The sequence below is a fragment of the Euphorbia lathyris genome, chromosome 6 (assembly GCF_963576675.1).
Source record: "Euphorbia lathyris chromosome 6, ddEupLath1.1, whole genome shotgun sequence".
Classification (NCBI taxonomy): Eukaryota; Viridiplantae; Streptophyta; class Magnoliopsida; order Malpighiales; family Euphorbiaceae; genus Euphorbia; species Euphorbia lathyris.
In genome coordinates, this window is record NC_088915.1 from 86,711,021 (window position 1) to 86,718,884 (window position 7,864).

The window sequence follows — 7,864 nt, forward strand, 5'->3', positions numbered from 1 at the left end:
ATTATGTCTGATTTGGTTGATTCCTGTAAGTCCACTTGTAAACCTACAATTGGACAGAAACAATGTCAAATGGAGACCCTTGTGCAGCTAACCCGCTTCCATACCTAAGTCAGTTTTGAAGGAAGACTTGAGGATGAACACAACAGTAAATCAAAACTAAGATGTATGCTTAATGAATGAATTAAGTAGTGTACCTTCAGCTATGCTTCTCTATTTACAATGTGATCGAGTTGTAGAAGACGGTTATAAGCTTAGGAGTGGTATGTGCTACGTATCACCTATTGATAGGTGACCGTGCACCCATCGTTTCGCTTGCTTCATGAACAATATATAAATGGGGAAGGTGTTTAGCGAGTTTCTTTCACTCCTTATTTATCTGCTTTGCTTTCTTATTGCTTCATGTTTTTCTTCTTTATGGCGATTTCGTTTTAAGCGTAAGTAATTTTGATTTTTCTTTTCTTGTCCAGTTCTTCTTATATGGTTATAGCTACTAAGAAACATAATCCTAAGAAGCCTGCTGATAATATGCCGAGAAGGAGATGATTGATAAAGGTAAGAAAACTTATCCTTAGGTTGAGGAACAACCTTCCACATCGAATGTAAAAAAATTACAGTCATTTATTGATAATCATCTTGACTTACGGAAGATGGATGTCTGTCTCCCCTCCTCTTCTTTCGAGTGAACACCGATCATCATGGTTTTTTGGATGTTTGTACCCAACATGTTGAGTTAGCGCACTGATTTCCTCTTATAAGCAGTATTGTGGACATTTTGAGAGAATTTTCACTTTGTCCTTCCCATATTTCTCCCAATTCTTGGCTCGAACTTCTAGCATTTGTAAAGATTGCCCATGATATGGATATTGAACTAAATGTGGCCATCTTTCACCTTCTTTGGAGGCCCAAAATGAGGACCATAAATGGACCTATCATCTGGGATATGCGTAGAGAGTGGACCACTTTCTTATCTAAGAAGAACGATATCTTTAAAGGCTTCAAGATGAAGTGGTTTCTGATTCACTCTAGACCGGGTTGTTACAGGCCCACCAGCTTCCGCCTGGTTCATCTTGGAACCACACATCATATGTGCAGAGCCGAGTCTGATACCAATTGTAACATCCTGATCCAACATCATATGGATATTGTTCGTTTTGTTCCAAATACAACACCTTGGCCCCACGGTTTTAAAACACGTTTGCAAATATTGGATTCTCATCTTACTAATAAACCACAGTCACTCTATCTCCATTTTCAATGTGGGATTCAGTTCATTCCTGCCTCCATCGCCACCCCTTAGAACCGCTCCTTGCTCAAGCCTTCTACCCTGGCGCCATCCACTCCGGACGGAGTCATTATAATCAATTTTAGTCATACGGCCAAATTTTGAAAAGACTAGTTTAACTGTTGTTTAACTGTCACATCGGGCCTTCCAAACATTAATTATGTCCGATGTGGTTGATTCCTATAAGTCCACTTGTAAACCTACAATTGGACAGAAACAATGTCAAATGGAGACCCTTGTGCAGCTAACCCGCTTCTATACCTAAGTCAGTTTTGAAGGAAGACTTGAGAATGAACACAACATTAAATCAAAACTAAGATGTATGCTTAATGAATGAGTTAAGTAGTGTACCTTCATCTATGCTTCTCTATTTATAATATGATCGAGTTGTAGAAGACGGTTATAAGCTTAGGAGTGGGATATGCTACGCGTCACCTATTGATAGGTGAATGTGCACCCATCGTTTCGCTTGCTTCGTGAACAATATAGAAATGGGGAAGGTGTTTGGCGAGTTTCTTTCACTCCTTATTTATCTACTTTTCCTTTCTTGTTGCTTCAGGTTCTTCTTCTTTCTGGCGATTTCGTTTTAAGCGTAAGTAATTTTGATCTTTCTTTTCTTATCCAGTTCTTCTTATATGGTTATGGCTCCTAAGAAACATAACCCTAAGAAGCCTCTGAGGCTGATAATATGCTGAGAAGGAGACGATTGATAAAGGTAAGAAAACTTATCCTTAGGTTGAGGAACAACCTTCCACATCGAATGTAGAAAAATTACAGTCATTTATTGATAATCATCTTGATTTATGGAAGATGGATGTGTGTCTCCCCTCCTCTTCTTTCGAGTGAACACCGATCATCGTGGTTTTTTGGGTGTTTGTACCCAACATGTTGATTTAACGCTCTAATTTCCTCTTATAAGCAGTATTGTGGACATTTTGAGAGAATTTTCACTTTGGCCTTCCCATTTTTCTCCCAATTCTTGGCTGGAACTTCTAGCATTTGTAAAGATTGCCAATGATATGGACATTGAACTAAATGTGGCCATCTTTCACCATCTTTGGAGGCCAAAAATGAGGACCATAGATGGACCTATCATCTGGGATATGCGTAGAGAGTGGACCACTTTCTTATCTAAGAAGAACGATATCTTCAAAGGCTTCAAGATGAAGTGGTTTCTGATTCGTCCCAATAGGGATGATGCAGATAGTCCTTATTTTGGTGGTTTCCCATTCCATGAGGATGGGAACCTAGCATTCGGAGATCGTAGCGGATGGAGAGAAGAAAGACAACTAACGAAAGCGGAGCAAAAGGATGTGGCTCAGCTTATTGAGTTTGATCTCGAATGGGAGTGTGCATGCATGATTAAAATGCTTAGAAGTGATATGCCTTGTGTCATGAGGGGCTCGAATGGAGTGCTTTATGCAATGGGCACAACTAAGTATGCTAATATTCTTTAAGGTGAATTTCCTATTTTTTATTCTTTTATTTTGCATTGGAGGCGTTTATCATGTCACATCGGAAATGGAGAGAGACCATGTCTTATTAGTAGGGTGTGTATTCAATATATGTAAACGTGTTTTAAAACCGCGAGACCCAAAATGTTGGATTTAGGTCAAAGTGGACAATATCTGCATAGTATCCGGTCATGTTGTTACAATTGGTATCAAACCCGACTCTCCACGTACGATGTATGGTTTAGGGACGAACTATGCATAAGTTGGTAGGCCTGTAATGACTCAGTCCTTAGTAGATAACACTAGGGTAGAAGGCTTGAACAAGAAGCAGTTGATAAGTGTCCAATTCAACGTTCAAATGTCCACTTTAGTGCTAGGTTATTTAATTAATTTAGTGTTATTTGGGATGTTATTGCTTGTTTTGGTATATTTTATCTCCACGTGACTCATGTGATTAAAAGGAGTAGAATTGGACCTAACTTGAAACAAATTTGGACTAGAAGGGAATTTGGAGCTGATTCGGAGGAGTTGAAACGAAGATAAAGTTAGTCTTGCCCAAGACTAAGGATTTCGAGAATCGCATATTCCAGAATTGATTAAGACTCTCCCTTATTCTATTAAGAATGAACCTGGACAGTTAGGAATGACTAAGCATGCACGAAATTAGGAGATATGATAGATTAGAAAAGATCTTGATTGTGTTTTAAACAAAACTATTTTTTTTCTTAGCTAACTTTTAGGATAGGCTTTTCTCTACAAAAAAGCCTGATTTACGTTTTTGGAGACTAAGTTCTTTTTAGGTTTTATTTTTCAGTAATCATTTGGTTCTTTCTTGAAAGGAGATACAAATTGTTCTTCATGGCTATTCATAGCTAACTCCTTATTTTTGGTTAAGGATTAATTCAAGTTTTGTGAGATCGTTTTACTTCTATCATTCTTCTTTATTCGTATCATTTACTTATTCACTGTGCCTAGGGATTTCATCCCAATTGTTAGTTTACATTTGAATGATAACGATCGATTGTTTATTGAATAAATTGACATACAACTATTTGGTTAAACTATATAATCAACGAGTCATTGTTTAGTTGAATCAAAGCAAGTGGTAACTGATAACATAAAATCGAATCTTGAAATGTATTCGGAGACAAAATCAGATTGACAATCTAAAATTCCTCCATGTGGCATTAATACATCAAGGTTCAATTCTATCTTATCAAGTGAATAATTAATTAGGTTTCTGAATCGATATCGTTGAGAATCAGTTGGCTTAGATTAGATTCTTCTATTTCATAATGCTGTTAGTGGGTTGAATCTTAGCCGCTGAGGTAAGATTATTCGTTAATTAGGGATTAGTTATAGTCTTACTTAGGTAATTCAGTAATACGGAAGAATAGCCCAAATTAATCTGATACTTGATTTGGATGAATAATCTTTTCCGTCAATGATCAAGACTAACTGAAATCCTTGCCGAGAATCCCTTAACTGAAGTCTTCTTTAATATTCAATATATGTAAACGCGTTTTAAAACCGCGAGACCCAAAATGTTGGATTTAGGTCAAAGTGGACAATATCTGCATAGTATCCGGTCATGTTGTTACAATTGGTATCAAACCCGACTCTCCACGTACGATGTATGATTCAGGGACGAACTATGCATAAGTTGGTAGGCCTGTAATGACTCAGTCCTTAGTAGATAACACTAGGGTAGAAGGCTTGAACAAGAAGCAGTTGATAAGTGTCCAATTCAACGTTCAAATATCCACTTTAGTGCTAGGTTATTTAATTAATTTAGTGTTATTTGGGGTGTTATTGCTTGTTTTGGTATATTTTATCTCCACGTGACTCATGTGATTAAAAGGAGTAGAATTGGACCTAACTTGAAACAAATTTGGACTAGAAGGGAATTTGGAGCTGATTCGGAGGAGTTGAAACGAAGATAAAGTTAGTCTTGCCCAAGACTAAGGATTTCGAGAATCGCATATTCCAGAATTGATTAAGACTCTCCCTTATTCTATTAAGAATGAACCTGGACAGTTAGGAATGACTAAGCATGCACGAAATTAGGAGATATGATAGATTAGAAAAGATCTTGATTGTGTTTTAAACAAAACTATTTTTTTTCTTAGCTAACTTTTAGGATAGGCTTTTCTCTACAAAAAAGCCTGATTTACGTTCTTGGAGACTAAGTTCTTTTTAGGTTTTATTTTTCAGTAATCATTTGGTTCTTTCTTGAAAGGAGATACAAATTGTTCTTCATGGCTATTCATAGCTAACTCCTTATTTTTGGTTAAGGATTAATTCAAGTTTTGTGAGATCGTTTTACTTCTATCATTCTTCTTTATTCGTATCATTTACTTATTCACTGTGCCTAGGGATTTCATCCCAATTGTTAGTTTACATTTGAATGATAACGATCGATTGTTTATTGAATAAATTGACATACAACTATTTGGTTAAACTATATAATCAACGAGTCATTGTTTAGTTGAATCAAAGCAAGTGGTAACTGATAACATAAAATCGAATCTTGGAATGTATTCGGAGACAAAATCAGATTGACAATCTGAAATTCCTCCATGTGGCATTAATACATCAAGGTTCAATTCTATCTTATCAAGTGAATAATTAATTAGGTTTCTGAATCGATATCGTTGAGAATCAGTTGGCTTAGATTAGATTCTTCTATTTCATAATGCTGTTAGTGGGTTGAATCTTAGCCGCTGAGGTAAGATTATTCGTTAATTAGGGATTAGTTATAGTATTACTTAGGTAATTCAGTAATACGGAAGAATAGCCCAAATTAATCTGATACTTGATTTGGATGAATAATCTTTTCCGTCAATGATCAAGACTAACTGAAATCCTTACCGAGAATCCCTTAACTGAAGTCTTCTTTAATATTTACATTCAATTCAAATTCTATTTTGATTACTTTTGCTAATTTAGTAAATCAACCTATTCAAACTCCCCATATTTACTTTTGTTAATTGCTTTGTTATATTTGTGATTAGATCAGTATTAATCCTGTGGGTACGACCTTTACTTATCCTTGTGCAAGCATGTAACTAGGTCTGTGAAGTTATATTTATTTTTGGTGGATTCGACAACCGTCAGCAACCCTAATAGATGGTGACATGGCCAAGAATGAACTGAATTCCACATTGGAAATTGGAAGAGAGTGATTGAAGCTTACTAGTAAAGTGTGTATCCAGTATATGCAGACGCATTTTAAAGTCGTATGGCCTAAAATATTAGATTTAAGTCAAAACATATAATATATACATATAGTATTGGATCAAGTTGTTACCTTTACCATATTCTTTTTTGTAATGATGATAACTTATGAATACACTTCTTTACCATATTTATCGATAAATCAACATTTATTAATTTATAGAATAATTTTTATTTTGTATATTACATTTTTCAAATTATTTATTTTAAAATGAGAAGAATGTAGTTTATGCCCTTTAAAAAATTAAAGATAAATTGAGTTCAATTCGTATTAAAAAAATAAACAACTGACTATAGCTACATATTTTTGAAAAACATAAAACTTAAAATAAAATTTGTTTAAAAAATTCTTTATTTTTTTTTGATAGAAATTGGGACGAGACAGACCTTGAGCGGGGAGAGCATCCATGGCCCAAGAACTGTCAAACCCGCAATATATTAATAAAAGAAAATGTGAGTGTTTGAACAAGAGAAGAGGAAGGAGAACAAACAAGAAGAAGAGGGAAGGAGAAAAGTTTAGGAAAGGTCAAGAAAAACGTAAATGAATTTTTTTACAGATGTCATCATTGATAAACCTGTGACAAAAAGCAGGAGCTGAAGGCCACCAATTGATCATTGAGGAAGAGACTCCAAATTTTGCCAAAGCATCAGCAGCGCGATTTCCTTCCCTAAAAATGTCTGTAAAAATAATGTTCATCCTAGAACAAATGTCGAGACAGTGCAACCATTCTTGTCGAATACTCCAAGGAACATCCATGGAACGAAGTCGAAGCAGATTAACTACGTACATGGAGTCTGACTAAACCCAGAGCTGATGCTAATTTTTCTCCCAAGCAAGTTCAATTGCGAATATAGCGGCTCTCAACTCAGCCATGTAAGCAAAAGAAGGAGGGGTAGAAAAAGCAAAACAACCTTTGGGAAAGCCTCACCATGAGTACCAAAAGCAGAGCCGTCCACATTGACTTTAACCCAACCCGAAGGAGCTTTAAGCCAATGAGCTGGAATAATGTAGGGAGCCGGAGGCGACCTTGGTGAAGCCAGAAGATATGATAAGATATCAGCATCTCTCCTCGAAGAGCAAAAACCTTTAGAAGAGGCCAAAGACTCTTGAATCATTCGAAATAGGGTGATCTTCGAGTGTTGAATAGAAGGAGAAACCTCCTTAAAGGTTGCTTCATTCCTGCAGTGCCAGATTAACCAGATACAAGAGACAGCGGCAACACGCCAGATCATCGATACATGTGAGCCAAAATGAATGCTAGGAAGAGTGCTGAAGAAGTGGATGAATTGGGAATGATGAGGTAAAACGCAGTCAAAGTGAATCTCAAGGGCCCTCCACAGAGAATCTGCAAAAGAACAGCTAATGAATAAGTGGTTAATGGACTCAGCATCCCTACCACAAAGAATGCAACGAGAGGCAAAAGAGAAGCCTAGACGCTGCAAAAGGTCATGAGTCGGAACCCTTCCATGCAAAACTCTCCAGGATGTGAAGGAACGAGAAGGGGGAGTGTGAGCATTCCAAACAAATTTATACCAGTGCACCGAGTAGGAACGAGGACTGATAATTGAATGGTACTCTTTGGCAGAGAAAATACCCTTCGTAGAGGGCTGCCAAACGCATAAGTCAAAATCATCTCTACCCCTGTGAATAGATCGACAACTGTCTTGAACAACCGAAGGCAGAGTGCCTAATCTAAGCCAATCCGAATTGACCAAAAAATCATCAACATAATTAAAACGTGAACGCTTATCCTGGTGATCAAGACCCAATCTGTCCGCCACCGATGGAATGATCCACCGATCAGTCCAGAAATTGAGTGATGAAGACTGGCCAGTCCACCAAAAGGTCTGGTCCCAAATGGATGAATAAACAATCTTACAGGAAGACCAA